The sequence below is a fragment of the Bradysia coprophila genome (genome assembly GCF_014529535.1).
Source record: "Bradysia coprophila strain Holo2 chromosome X unlocalized genomic scaffold, BU_Bcop_v1 contig_473, whole genome shotgun sequence".
Lineage (NCBI taxonomy): Eukaryota > Metazoa > Arthropoda > Insecta > Diptera > Sciaridae > Bradysia > Bradysia coprophila.
Genome location: NW_023503340.1, coordinates 564,249 through 580,233, shown reverse-complemented (window position 1 = coordinate 580,233; position 15,985 = coordinate 564,249). Strand labels below are relative to the sequence as shown.

The 15,985-nt window shown below is 35.7% G+C and overlaps 1 protein-coding gene across 1 annotated transcript in view; it reads right to left on the bottom strand.

Annotated features, from left to right (window-relative positions):
- Window positions 1–10,839, bottom strand: part of LOC119070122 — a 57,680-nt gene extending 46,841 nt beyond the window's left edge. Inside the window, exon 1 of the mRNA XM_037174436.1 lies at window positions 10,180–10,839. The gene's annotated coding sequence lies outside the window, so the exon portion shown is untranslated. The remainder of the gene's footprint in view (window positions 1–10,179) is intronic.
- Window positions 10,840–15,985: the final 5,146 nt, after the last annotated feature.

The window sequence follows — 15,985 nt, the reverse complement described above, 5'->3', positions numbered from 1 at the left end:
TACATTACTTGGCAATGGGGCAAATGATGGAAATTGTACTTCTGTGTGTTTACCGACCTCGGCTACAAGAGAAGTACCATTTCCATCATTTGCCACATTGGTAAGTAATTTACTATTACTCACCAAGCTCCCTGGAATGAGTTCGAACGAATTGACATCGATGAAGTAATGACTCATTTCCCGGGTACTTAGTGAGTAAAGTTCATTTTATCTATTGTTTTGTTCGAACATCAATTTATGTCACTGTAATTAAATGTACAAAAAAACCTGACACTTTCAGTTCACAGAATATTCATCTAGAACTGGATGTGAGAGTAAAAATCTGTTTCGAAATTAAAGTGTTAAAATGATTATAAGATTTAAGTGCATCTTTTTGATGTGGGTTGTCTAAATCTAAATAAGTTTAAAATATCTCCAACTCTTTGACCTGAGCTAAAATCTAATCACGACATCATGTCATAAGCTAAACACACAATTGCACTTGCGATTCAGCTACAGTATGGAAACAGACGAAGCGCACAGAGGGACAAGTAATGTAGAATAATACCCACAACTATTTAGAGATGGCAAATGAGAAAAGTTCATTTATTATGTTTATCTTTTGATTCATAAAATGTGCGGTTAATTTTACGAGTTTAGTTCATTTATGGTACACACACATATCTCTGATGTGTTAAATAATTCATTTCCGCCCGAGCTTAATGCTAACCGTGCTCGGTTCATATAATACGTATAGACGTATAACCGAATCAAAACTGAAAGCAATTGTGATGCGAAAAGAAATTGAATTTTATCTGATTGAAAGTGTCTTTTATTCACTCGACCTCCAGATAATAAAACATTTGATTGAGTCTTAAATATACCATAACGTCTGCTACCTTCTTATTATCAGTAACATTTACGATGTTTTATTGCAGAGAAGAAGAAAAAGTTTTAAGGAACGAAAACGAAAGAAAATACAAAGAGAAAAAAAATTTATTCATGCAAATGACCCTCTCAAATGCTACATCTGAAGTGAAGATTTGATTCAGCTGAATTGCTTTCATATTTTTTTTCTTCTTCTTCGTCTCATGAATATGAAACGACCTCCACTCGGACTATTTGAAATATTCTTTATAATTGGTAAATAACCGAAAAAGAAATGAAAATTTACATATCAAGTTGCAAATTGGACATGAATTTTAGATATTTGCAAAGGTTTCTCTTTCAAGAAAACTTTGCAAAGCATTTTCCAAATGGAAAATTATATCACACGTCTCACTGGCGAAAATGGTGAATTGTGTTCGAAAGCGAGAGTAAGACAACGGTACAAAACGCAGAATTTAATACACACACACAGAGCGAACCATCATAAAAAGCGCTGGCAAACTTCAACACTAAAAAAGACATTTAGAGCACCGAAAGGTTACCCAGAAATTTTCCAAGTAGCAAGTCATAACATTTTGTGCCACTTGTTAAAATAAGCCAACATTGTGCTGTACAACATATTCAAATAGGGGTTGAGCGTTTTCTTCCTAAGTTCAAGGCTTATCGGATCGATGAATCGATAAAGCATATAATGGCATTGAAAAAGATAATATCGAAATGTAGGACACATATGCATCAACTTTTCAAATGAATAAAACTTTTATACGGCTGTAGTCATGCCATGAATAAAAAATGAATTTATTTCATCTAGTAAAAAGTAAAATTGCCGTAGAAGTGTGATCCTCTATGATAACAAAAGATAGTTATTTACACCACTCACAGACGAAACTCAGCATTTTCGTTTGGCTTTTTTTGCTGGGAAAATTCGTTTTTGTCAACTCTGTGACGATGCGTTAAGCTTTCGTTGCCTTCATAGAGAAAAAGGTTTTATGCAACACAGCGATAAATGCTTTTTCAGCCACACGATGCGTATTGTCACATTCGGCCTACGACCTCGAAAATATGTACTCATTGCTGGTACGCCAAGGAAAAGTGAACAGCGTCTTATTATACAAGCTTTCAAACGAGTATAATAAGACATGGGTACGCGTCTACCTTCTGGTAGCTCGAGAAAAAAAAAATTAATTCTTACTACGAGTGAAGTTAAGGCTTGATTTTGACTTACCAAAGAAGTACTTCGTGTGAGCGACGGCTCGGAGTACGTTTTGTTGAGTGGAAACCATACTTAAATACTTCTACTTCATACAAGAAGGATTTAGCTCACACCAATTGTCATGAGCTGATGTGTGGGAGGACCAGGGTTTGATCCCTTTTTGTTTTTAGCCCCGTACGAAGTACGAAGGGGCTAATAGGATTACGATGCCGTGTGTAATTGATGGAATTCGAAGCAGACGGTAAGGGCAAAGTGTTTGGCTATGTTCATAGATAACGAATCCGCAATAAAAATTTTGTCTGTCCGTCCGTCTGTCTGTCACGTCGATATCTTGAGTAAATCAAATCCGATTTCAAAAAAAAAATTTTTTTCTGAAATATAGTCGAAATAGTGAAGCTAAGTTCGAAGATGGGCAATTTTGGGTCGACCCCTCCCGAGCTGGGGCCCCATAACTGATTTAACGTTTTCCGAAGATATCTGCGGCCATTCAAAGGCTAAACATGTAAGTGATACGTCAAATAAAAGGTATTTACAATACCGATCGACGAAAAAAAAGTTTATGGAAATCAGATGATCGACTCGTTAGTTAGACCCCTTGGAGTGAACTAGGTACAGGGTGGTGAGCCGTTTTTGCTTGTAGGTTGGCCAAATTTGAACGGATTTTGCTTTATTAGATAGGTATTGACCGTACCAATCAGGGAATTCGGTTTACAGAAGCGTGAGCTAGGTCTCTTGGAGTGAGCTTATATGTGGCTACTCGGCCGTACAGTGAACGTGGTGTTTTTTGTTAATATATCGAGTAAACTTTGACCGAATTTCATGAATTTTTTTTTTGTTTGAAAGGTATTATTGAATGTAAAGCAGCTGTACTAATTTCCACCTCCTAACAAAATGGCCGTCGGCCGCCATTTTGGATTTTTGTAAAAAACAATAGAAATCGGTGAAAATGATACTTACAAAGTTACTGATCAGTGGGAAGTGATTGGTTATGTGTGTGGGGTGTTTCAAGCATCCCAAATATGGATATCTATTTATAAATATATACAGCTATATTGAGCTATATAACGGTGTAGATAGTTCTTTTGAGCTATATACTAGCATATTTATTCGTAAATTGTTTATTTATAGGTAAATATAGGCTAATCTAAATTGTTGCAAAAAATTTTAAGTTTGGGTTACAGTTGAAAGGAACGTCGTACGGGGCTTCGTAATTGCGCTATGCGCAATTTTTAAGACGTCCACATTTCATAAGAATTTTAGGTTAGTAGGTTTAGGGTAAGAGTAGGGCGACCGACGAACTAGGGTCGCGTACGCAATAGATGTACGGGTTCGTACGGGGCTCAGTCGCAGCGAACGCTCCGACTGTTCTGACGGCTCGTTTATTTAAGAAGTTTACCTCTCTATGAGAGCGGGATTAGGATGTGTTCACTTTTCATGTGCTGGCTTTCTCATGTGCTGTGGCGTACCAGTAATTATTACTTTGTGGCAAAAATAGTTATTTAGGCACACGATGTGATTGTCAAACTTGGCATGTGACCTGAATTGAGAACAACACATCTGACTCAGTTGCATTCAAAATCATTTTAATCAAAAATGGCACTAATTACTCAGAAAAATTTGTTGTCTTTTATTAAGCTTTGATTAAAAATATCGATTTCTGGCTGTAGGCATACAAATTTCGGTAAACAAATTTCCCAGTTAATTTTTAAACACATTGCATACATGAGTGTGTTTTAGGTGGTATTTGTGGGTAACAGTTCGTCAATTGGATTTTTTTTTGTAAGAACACACACTGGATATGTGATTTCGGTCTAAATAGTAGGTTGATGGTAATGTTGATATTGGTTTGAAAATACACACTTTGCCACAAGCTATGTTTCGTAACATGCGGCATGCACTGCGAATATCTTTCCATACCCCCATACACAGTGAATGAACACATTGATCATATGAATGCCTGAGCTCGAGCGAGATACGTTCTATTCGATTTTTTTTTTTGTGGATGTCCATATCAATTACACCGAATCGCCAATCTGAAAAATCAGACATCCAATCACAGCGAAGAGTTCTTTTTGTGTAGGTGAAGGAGAGGCTCAGAGCGTTTCTTCAATCGAATCAAAGTCTGGAAAATCAGCTTTTTGAAGATTTCCAAGTCATTTCGTCGGACGAATCAACATTGACTATCAGCTTTCTGTAGTTGATCAACAAATTGAAAGTTTTATCTTCAAAATTTCGATCTAATGATCCTTTGTTTCTTTACCACTTCATCACTAAAATCATGGTAGCCTGTCCATGGTATCAAGATTTAAGACTAAGTATTAGAATAGTAGACGAGCCCTCAGTGATTTATTTTGTAAGTGAAAGTATACGGGATACTACCGGTTTTTTCAGCCAATGGGAGACACAGTGCACAATAGCACAAGTCGAAGTCAAAGTTGACATTTAACACTTGTTCAAACGAATCTCCTCATAATACAAAAAGTGGGGTGGCATTCACTACAAAATCCGATCTTGAATTCTCCTAACTTGTGAAAATACAATTTCTTGCTTTTATAACTATCTTGCTCTCAATTATAGCATCAAACTGTCCCATTTGCCTGATACGGCCTCACCCAGATTAACGTTCGCAGTCTCTGTTCAGTTTCTGAAACATCCGCTTTTAGTTTCATTAATATCAATTTTGTCATGAAAAGGGAACACCATTTCCAAATTTGATTACTTCTACATCTTATACGAACAATCTCGCTTCGAAAATATCGTTCTTAATTTTCTTGTAGTCCTATAAACCAGACAGAAATTAACGATGAACAATACAGCAACGAAATATATTCGGTTGTTGAATCGCTCATCTCAAAACGTTTTGATGGGAGGAAAAAACGCAATCCAAAAGCATCTATCTTAAATAGCTGATCGCTGAATATTGCTCGATATAATTTATTGCTATCATTCGTTTGTTTAGACCCGTACGAAGTACTGGGGTCTTATGCGTTTACGCATACGTCCGTAACACGTCGAATTGGACTCCCTGAGTAAGGGGAAACCTATTGTGGTTGTCTAGAGATGCCAAATCCGCGAAAAAAAAAATGTCCGTCTGTCTGTCCGTCTGTCCGTCTGTCTGTCTGCACGATAACTTCAGTAAAACGCATCCGATTTTGAAAATTCTTTTTTTCCCCGTTTGGTAATGTCAAAAGACAGGCTAAGTTCGAAGATGAGTGATTTTGGATCGACCCCTCCCGAGCTGTGGCCCAATAAGTGCTTTACGGTTTTTCGAAGATATCTCCGTACATTTAAACGCTATACTCGTAAATGATACATCGAATGAAAGATATTTACAATACCGATCGACAAAAAAAAAGTTTATGAAAATTAGATGACCGACTCGTGAGTTAGACCCCTTGGTGTGAACTAGGTACAGGGCGGCAAGCAGTTTTTGCTTGTAGGTCGACCACATTTCAACATATTTCGTCTGTGTTAGCTTTATTAGATAGGTATTGACCGTACCAATCAGGGAAAAAAAAGTTTTTGAAATTATGTTCTCCAGAGCGTGAGCTAGGTCTCTTGGAGTGAGCTCTTATCTGGCTACTCGGCCGTACAGTGAACGTGGAGTATTTTGTCAATATCTCGAGTAAATTTTGACCGAATTTCATGAATTTTTTTTTGTTTGAAAGGTATTAACGAATGTAAAGCGTCGGTAAAATTTCCGGTCTCCTAACAAAATGGCTGCCGGTGCCAATATTGGATTTTAATAAAAGTGATATATATTGGGAAAAATGGTACTTAGAGTGTTTCTGTTAACATGGAAATAATTTGTTTTGTGTGTGGGGTGTTTCAGGCATTCCATATATGGACATCTATATATATCTATATTCACCTATATTGAGCTATATACAGGCATATAGAGCTATATAATAGCATATTCATCTGTGAAATGTTTATTTATAGGAAAATATAGGTAAATATAGCGGTATATAGCTGTTTAAATAGGAATTTATGAAAGTTGACTTCGTACGGGGCTGTCTTCATTGCCTCCGGCAATTTATTTGTATATGCTAACAAGGCAAAGAAAGATAATGTAAGTGATTTTAAAGGGAGAATAGTTTTTCAGCAGAGAAGAAAATGAAGTAAGAGAAATGAAGAGTTTCACAGTAAAGGCTTTTGATACGATTAGGTGTTTCGTACGGGTCGGCGTTAGCTATGTTTATAAATTTGAATTTGATAAAAGAAATCCACATCCTTGCTCCGCTTGACAGGGGAATGGAGTAATAAATAAATTGAAAAACAACCCACTCCATCTGCAAGTAATTATGCTATTCATGTAATGAAATTTAGTATACCATTCAAAGGCTTGAATGCTGTACTTATCTCCCAATTAAATTAATTTTCCAATGTTTACTTTCAAAAAAGAATCCAGCTCGTTCCATTCATCTATCATTCATCTCTTTACCTTTTATTCATTCTAACAAATAAATGTTTAAAAGAAAATCATAATAACAAGATGAGACTAGGAATGAGCAGCAGCAGCAGCAGCAGCAGCGCCAGCATCATATCGTTTTGTTGCTACGTTTCATAGAGTTCATGTAATATTTATGTACAAAAAGGAGTATCTGTTGAATTAAATAATGGCCATTATACGATTGGTGTTTCCATGGATATGAATGGATAATATTTAGTTAGCGCTCGAATATTATCTATCTACAGATAAGCGAATTATGTTGCTTTTTGTTGTTCGTTTCAGTTATAAAATTCAATAAAAATTAAAAATTGCTTTCGTCGTCTTGGATTACATTACTTAAAATAAAGCTTGGCACCGCATCTCGGCCAGCCTGTGTCAACAATAAAATTGTGTATACGTTTCCGCTTTTCGCTCTTTCATTTTTATTTACTTCACTCGACAAAACTGATAATTCCGGATTAATTTTTTAGAACATGGCATTGCTAAAGTAGGAGGAATATCAGCTCACAAAATGTGTAACTAGACCTCACCTAGTGGCTGGGTCAGGTCCCTTGACTGACTGATTGTGTCAGTAGATTTTTATAATTGTAAATAACGAAATATCATGATCTTACTCAAAGCAGTTCTTTGTCTTGCTTTGGCAAAAGTTGTTCATTCCTTTTATTTTGTTCAAAACAAATTTTCAGAATAAATACAGCGAACTTTTTCCTACATTTCCAAACAAGCGATGCTTAAGTCTTATTGTTTGCAAAAAGACGCTGGAATGAGGGCGCATTTCTTGTTTACCTCTTGAATAAAAATGAAACTCGTGTGAAGTTTACACTCGTTGAAATTTTCTACATTAAAAGACTTTTTAACATAAAAATCTGCTGAAAATTTGTTCCATTGGCAGGAATAAGGTATGCAACTCGTGTAAATTATGATTCTCGTTTCGCCCTGGCCGTAACACTTCACACTCATTGAAACATTTTTTTTTATCATCGACACCAAGATATGTATCTCGCAGAAAATTTCTTCCCGGAATATTCTTTAATTGCAGAGAAAGCGGAGAGATTAAAACATAATCTTTATAGAAAACCTAAAGAAAATTATTTATTCACCCCGCAAATATCTTTGAATCTTTAGGCTGCATGGGTCCAGAAACAAAGAAAAATGCATCAGAGGAAAAGCGTTTAACAGATTACTTATTGCAAAGAATTTCAATTGCTATTCAAAGCTTAGAGTAATTATAACTAGAGAGGAGAGTACGACGAAATGTGGTCCCAACATCAGTTTGTATAAGATACACATTTCGTATACTTTTACACCAATACAAGTATACGCTGACGCTATTTCGCTTTTGATAGTTTAATTTGCCCTCTCAATTAAGAGGGCAAACACACATACCAATAAACATTTCGTATTTCATGTTGGGACCACGTATTTTACGTAATTTTGTTCGAAATTTCCTCTCTAGGTATAATTACTCTTAGATTCAAAAGGGGAAACGCAGCATGCATTCTTGGAACGTTGGGAAGGAATAGAGTGGACGATTTTTATTTATTGCAATTTCTGTTTTTGAAAAGATCGATTTTTTACTGGCTGTGCAATTTGAGCAGTCCTTTTTAGCCCCGTACGAAGTACAAAGGGGCTTATAGGATTACGATGCCGTGTGTAATTGATGGAATTCGAAGCAGACAGTAAGGGCAAAGTGTTTGTCTATGTTCATAGATGACGAATCTGCAATACAAATTTTGTCTGTCCGTTGTCCGTCTGTCCGTCTGTCCGTCTGTCACGTCGATATATTGAGTAAATCAAATATGATTTCAAAAAAAAAATTCCCTGAAAGATAGTCGAAATAGTGAGGCTAAGTTCGAAGATGGGCATATTCGGGTCGGCCCTTCGTGAGTTAGGGCCACCTAAGTGATTTAAGGTCTTTTGGTGATATTTATGGCAAAATAAACGATGGAAATGTAAATGACACGGCAAATGATAGGTATTGTAAATACCAATCCAGGAAAAAAAGTTTTTTTAAATCGGGTGAGTGGACCGTGAGTTAGGGCCTTAGAAGTGAAATGCTACTAGGGCCCTATGTGTATTTCACATAAAACTCGAGTAAATTTCATCCGTTTTTCGTAATTTTTGTTTCATTTGGAAGGTAATCAAAGGCCGAATAGAATGTTGTTGAAAAAAAATTAAATTTTGGTCCTTGGACTAAGGCCACTACTAGGGCCCTATGTGTATTTTACATCTAACTCGAGCAAATTTCCTCCGTTTTTCGTAATTTTTGTTTCATTTGGGAGGTAATCAAAGGCCGAATAGAATGTAGTTGAAAAAAATTTTAAATTTGGGTACTCGGACTGAGGCCGATACTAGGCCCTTCAAAAAAATAAAATTTTAGGGCGATTTGAAATTTTTGTTTCATTTGAAAGGAACGTCGTACGGGGCTTCGTAATTGCGCTATGCGCAATTTGTAAGATGCACATATTACATAATAATTTTACTTTAACTACATTAACCGGTGCAATAGGCTTACGGTCAAAGTAGGGTGACAGACGCACTAGGGTCACGTACGCAATAGATATACGGGTTTGTACGGGGCTCAGTCGCAGCAAACGCTCCGACTGTTCTGATGGCTCGTTTTCGCTTATCTTCAACTAAAAAGGATTTTGGAAATGCATTTTCATGCATTTTCAATCATAGCAACGCACTTCAATTATGATTATTACTCTAAATTAGAGTACTGAGACTAGATAGTGTATCAAACATATGTTTCATACCAAGCAGTACTCTATTTGGCAGCTGTCACTCGAAGCACTTTTGCTTGAAGTGCGTTGATCATACACTTAAAAATATTTACTTATTATGACATTTTCGTTTTCAACAGATTCTACATAATTTCTAGATCCACAGATTTGACAGTCTTGATATTGAATGGTTTTTTGGTTTGTATCCCAGTAAACTGGTCGTTACATTTGAATTTTGACTGGGAAAAAATTCAAATATTTCATTCAATATAACAGCTGTCAGAATGTTTGGTACAAGAAATATCAGATCCTACATAAAACAAAAATGTGATAATACCTAATTTTTGATCGCTGTAGTGAACATTCTGTGGCAAACATTTTTGAGTGTTTATCATCCGTAAGACCCATGACTTTTCAGCCATGAGAATAACAATACAAACCTATTCATACAAACAGACCCAGGGCTTCTGTTATTGCAGATATGTGTATATATATCGTCTCAGCGTCTGATTGAAAATTAAAATTGACGGTGGTGAATAAATAAACACCGTCTGTGTAGCACACAATTTACAATAAAATAAACTTAATTTAAATATCCCGCTCGACGAATTAACAGAATTTCGAGGGAACATTTCCGAATACCGCAGCAGATTGTAACATATACAAAATAAAAAGAAATGAGAAAAAACCTTTAAAAGAATAAACAAATCGGATAGAATTTTACTTGAGTACATAATTGTATCACTTCATTAATTTAACTCAATCAGAACTTCGTACTAAAGTAAACATATGAAAGAACACATGAGAACCGAGAACCAACGATAGAACAATTGAACATTGCATGCATTTAATGTGTTAAGACACAGTGTATATAGAACGCTGTTAAAATGTATTAAAGTAAAAATGTCTCTTATACGTACCTAAAAAATCATGAATGGGATTTCTTTAGAATAATCGCACACCAAATTCAAATGTTTGTCAAAGCTTTACCACATAACCGAAGCACTTTAAATTTACTTTTTCAGTCATATTTTCAAGCACAATTTTGTTTCCCAAAAAAAACAATCGATCGATGAAAATTATAAAACACTTTTCCTTCAACTAACTTTGCATCCGGGAAATTCCTTTACGTTTCAACTTTTTTTTTGTTTAAATTAATTTCGATTTAAACCATACACAAACAGCAGTCCAATAACAGATACGACAAAAATGAATTGTATAATTTCGGGGAATTGAAACCAAATCAAAAAACTGTGGAAAAACTAATTTTCGTGTTATTATGTTGAGTATTTGTTTAATTTCCACCGTATCGTCATTCCTGTCATAATAGTGGACGGAATATTGGATTCAGGGGTAGTTTACGGACCGGTCTGCAACCCCTTTGCTAGTCAATAACTGTGACAATACTGTTGAGTCGTCAAGAAATATTTTCAACGTTCGGTCTCGTTTTCAGTTTTTCTTGTTTTCGATACAATCATGTGTGTGCATAATGTGTCGAGCACATGCGCGGAAAAGACGTTCGGAAAGACAGTACTGGATGGGTTTATAATGTTTCGTTGTAATATTGTGTCGAAAAAGAAATTAAAGCAGCTAACTAACAATATTACGTGCGTTCGTTATATATTTGCGGCTTATGCGGATTTGACAGACTATCCGGAATTGCCAATAATATTTTATTACCAAAATATTTTGGTGAATTGAAGGGAAACAACATTAACATCCACCACCAAATCATCACCCCAAATAACCATAGCCACTCGGTCTGGACCTAGTACTGTACCATTTATACAAGAACACTTGTTGAGATGGTATGAATAGTGCTCCCACAGTGTCAATTGACGACAATTCGAGCAAACATTTGTGAGCGTTTTTTTTTTTTGAGTTATCGATACTTGAGACACAAAAAACAAAATTGATTGAAGGCGTTCAATCAAACGAATTTTCGAAAAGAAACTACGCACATGGAAACATTTGCTGTTTACTTATGAAAGATGTTTTATACATCTTTACGTTGTATTTTGAAGACGTGACATTTCAACGGTGGTGTGATTATCGTCTCGAACGATAATATCCAGTTCTGGGCAGTATTATCGCTGCGAGAAACCGATCATTGTCGCGCACAAGGTGATGATATCGCCCAGAAAACAAATATATCACTCTCTGGGCAGAATTACTTATTACCCAGAAATTATCTCCCTGGTGACATTATTACCCACAATTTTGTGGACGTTACTGTTCAACACTCAACAAACTGATGCATAATCTTATACTTCAACTGTTTCAACATGTACATGGGTTTACAACACCACATTAGTCAGATTCTTTGGCTTATTTTTGTCGTCGCAGCCAGATAACAGATGATACCTATACCTTAAATCAATTTAAAAGGTACTCACGGTGCGTACAGGCCCGCACTGGCCACACTGTGACTTCGGGCGATTTCCCAAGGGTCTTCTTGTATGGAAATTTTTGCAAATGAGTTGTTTGATAGTATTCTAATCGAGTTATGCGAAACTCTGTTCAAGATCTGAAATGGAATCCAGAACGAAGAAACCTCGCAAACACCTAATCTATACAATCTAAGTACCTCAGATTTTTCTTTAAAACGTTTCATACATTTCCGTTCCAGCTATACGCTGCTCTTTATTCGGATTTCAAATAAAATAAATAAAAACTGTCAACTGCAAACAGAATAATAAAAACCTCGAAAATGTATACTTTGAACTCTGTGTTGATGACAGATATAGTTTCTATTGAATATGCAATGCATTACAGCCTGTTATCGCTTTTGTATTATGAAATTAATATGATAATTTCGTGTACTGTTATCGGTTTAATGAAAATTGGTTAAAATGGTTGGGGTTTGGTTCGAAAGTGGAAAATCTATTACCCATCGGAGAAAATTACAGTTATTTACGCTACAACGAGGTGGTCGAGGTGGCACTAGTTCTAAAAACATTTACTTTTGCAACAACGTGCACTTTTGGCAATCGACAACTACAATCAACGAAATGAAATAGTTAAAAATTACATATACTCTTGTTACTTTTGTTGACTTTATTGCGAAAAACGTTGAGAGGCGCGTACTTAGCTAAAATTGTAGCCTACATTTGCGTGTCTCGTATTTCATTTTTGATGATATCTTTTCATTCGAGAAAAGTGTGACGCAGTCTTTGAAATACAATTTCTAAAATGAATGATATCGCTAGAGTTGACGCTTTCAGCTTCGTTACGCAAAAATTAAATTTTACACCCAATTAGTTCAAACAAGCTGGCTTAGTTTTTCTCATCATCTGCCAAATAATTTTTACCAAAAAAAATTTGACTGGAAACAACTAAAATTTTACCAAAAAAATCTGCGTCGCAAAGTGGCAAATGTTCAGGAGCAGACCAGCAAGAAAATTTATCTGCCACATGCGACGCAGATTTTTTTGGTAACATTTTAGTTGTTACCAGTCTAAATTTTTTTTGGTAAAAATTATTTGGCAGATGATGAGAAAAACTAAGCCAGCTTGTTTGAACTAAAATTGGGTGTAAAATTTAATTTTTGCGTAACGAAGCTGAAAGCGTCAACTCTAGCGATATCATTCATTTTAGAAATTGTATTTCAAAGACTGCGTCACACATTTCTCGAAGAGATTTTTGTTGGGATATAAGTCGTTTTAGAAGTGTAGTCAACACTGCTTTTTATAACAGTTTACAGTTTTAATTCAAAAATTTGACGAAATTCGAAAATTTGACGAAATTCGAAAATTTGACGAAATTTGACGAAATTCGAAAATTTGCCGAAATTTGCCGAAAGTAATACTCTATCTGTCACCATTCAAGAAATATCTCCAAAACCCCAATTGACCCACCCATTTCCAACTTTCGACATTTTTCACATATGCCCCTCTGTTCTACTCGTAAAACTCTGAGACTTTGCCGAAGAAAGTAATTCTCTATCTCTCATAACCCGAAAAAATATTAGTCCTTTCATCCTACGCTCGAGTAGCTCAAAATTTGGTCACTCTAATCACTCTAGCTCAAACGAATCTGCCCCGATTTTTTAATTATTTTTTTGTTCGAATCGTGTTACGAATACCTTTCATTTGATGGGTCGCACGCCTCTGTAGGTTTCAATACAGCTAAGCTACAGCCGAAAACGCGTTCCCGACCTTCGAAAACCACACTCAGAAACCACTTCGAGGCCAATAAAACAAAATTCTGGTTTTTCCTGGGGTAATGGCGTATCACATTGTCATTTTTATGCCCACCCTGAGACTACTGCAAAATTTCATGGAGATTGGCTGACTGGTTTCCGAGATCGACCATCGATAGATAGATAGACAAATAGATAGAAACATACAGAGTAAGTTGAAAGATTTTGATTGTTTGGGAAAAGTCAATTTGGTGTATTCTGTATGAAAAGTGACCAATTTCAAAACGATGTATCTCCGGCAATTTTAAAGGTACATAGTCGAGTGATAGCTCGTTTTGCTCGTATTTGAAGCGCGAATAAGATAGAATAGGATTTGTGGTGATACAGGCCAAAAGAAAGAAACTGAAATTCTCGCCTATATATAGTTGCCGCGTCTCAAAAAAATTTCTTCGTTCTTTTTTTGGAAGTTAGACTGCGTCAAGTCCTCCGCTAACGCTCCGGACATGATCAGAATCCTTTTTTGAAAAATGTACGACCGTAAGCCCTTAATGAAAAAAATTAGTTTTGGTTGTAGTCAAGTAGTTAGTTTTTGACAAGGTATGAGAAAATTCAGCAATTTAACGAAATTTTCATAGACTGCTCAGTTTTCTCAGAGCTGGCGAAACTGCTACAACCAAGTCTATTTTCTGTTGAAAGCTATGTTTTTGAAAAAGGTTCTGATGGAAAGATATCATTATAAGTAAACTAATATCCAGTATTTAAAAAACGCCTAAGTGTATGCTTTTCAGCAAAGCGTCGATACCTTTTAAAAGCAATGAACCCTTTGCAAATTTGTAGCCAACAGTTAGGCGGAAAATATTCGTTTTTTGATGATTTCTATGAACCAGGTGATTACTTATTCCACTGTGAGGAACATATGCAGATTATACAAATTTGCAAAGTTAGGAATCATCAAAAAACGAATATTTTTCCGCCTGAATGTGGGCTACGAAAATTTTCGTTTTTCTGAGTTATCTTGTTAACAGAATGAAAAAACGTTTGACATTTGGTCCTATGGTCTCTTCGTTCCGGCTATATCAGCCAGCAAAATTGCTTACAATCGATCGTCGTCACCTGATACGAAAATAAATTTTATCACTCGATTGCTCGGCATCGCCTCGGAGATCGACAAAGTTCACACGAAAATTGGATATTTTCGTAATGTAACTGTTATGCAACTGGGATGAAATAGTTACATCGAGTACGACGTACTTTATCTGGCTCTAGGCTTATTAGCTTTTATAGCCTTATTAGCTTATAAGTGTCCTAAATACACATCGTGAGCCTAATAAAGAACTTCGCACCGAGATTCATACAACGTTTTATGCCACAGAGGCATATAAAGTTTGCAAATTTTGATGCTGAGTGGCATAAATCCATATTTATTGATATGTTTCATTGCAGCTTTTGCCAGAAAAAGGTATCTCCTTTACTACGTAAATAACTATTGCAAAACATGAATAAATTTTACGTGGTAAATTCTACCTCAAATTATACAAATGTGTTCACACCACACAACCCATGACAAAACTTATTTTCTATATAACACCGACTCTATTGGGTTAAAAACTACGACACAAAGTTGCACCACCAAAATGCATTCATCGAGCGAGACAGGGACATCGATCGTAAACAAAAAAGCTTTTACAGTAGTAAAATTCTGATTTGAAAGTTGCCTAAAACAGAACCCATGAAGCTTGGCCAATGTTTCGTTTCTGCACGCAGCAACACTCTCCAAAAACAAATATTGCATTCACGGCGAATTCACATTCCGTATTTACATCTCTGTGTGTTTAGCTTATGCATTTGAACAATTTTTTTTGCGACATTTTTTTTAAACAATCAAGTTATGTCCCGAATTCAAAGGGTTGTTCTTTTAATCGATTTGATTTCGACAACATTAGTTTAGTTGAAGTTGATGAACTTTGTTACAATGCACAGCACTGGTTGTAGCATTAACATAGAAACTATTTGGAGGCTGATGGACAGGAGTCATGCTCAGTGTTCTTTAAAACACACAACACATTCTCGTACGAGAAGTATACGTAGACGATACTAAAAGCTTAGAACCAATAACTACGTGATTATTTTGATTGTACTTAGTAACGTACTGTGAACGTTAGTAACGGACTGAGGACGTTGATAACGTGCTGAGGACGTTAGTAACATACTGCGGATGTTAGTAACGCACTGATGACGTTAGTAACGCACTCAAAACGTTATAAAAACACTCAATTCTTAATTCATCGGAGCGTTTATCGATAACGAAGCACACAGGTTGTGTACATTTTAGCAATTCATGCGTTAGTATCCGGAAAAAACATAATTAACATATTACGTAGCCCACTTGAGAATTTATCAACAGAAGAAATCGTTTTCAAACTGAAAATATTAGCCATGAATCATATTGTGATTTAGTGGTATAAAGAGTACCTTTTCATATATGTGACATTATCGATCGTACAATGGAATTTTGTTCCTTTATAATAAAGTTATTGTAACTATGAAATACGGAAAAAAATATAAGAAAATGAAAACAAGAACAA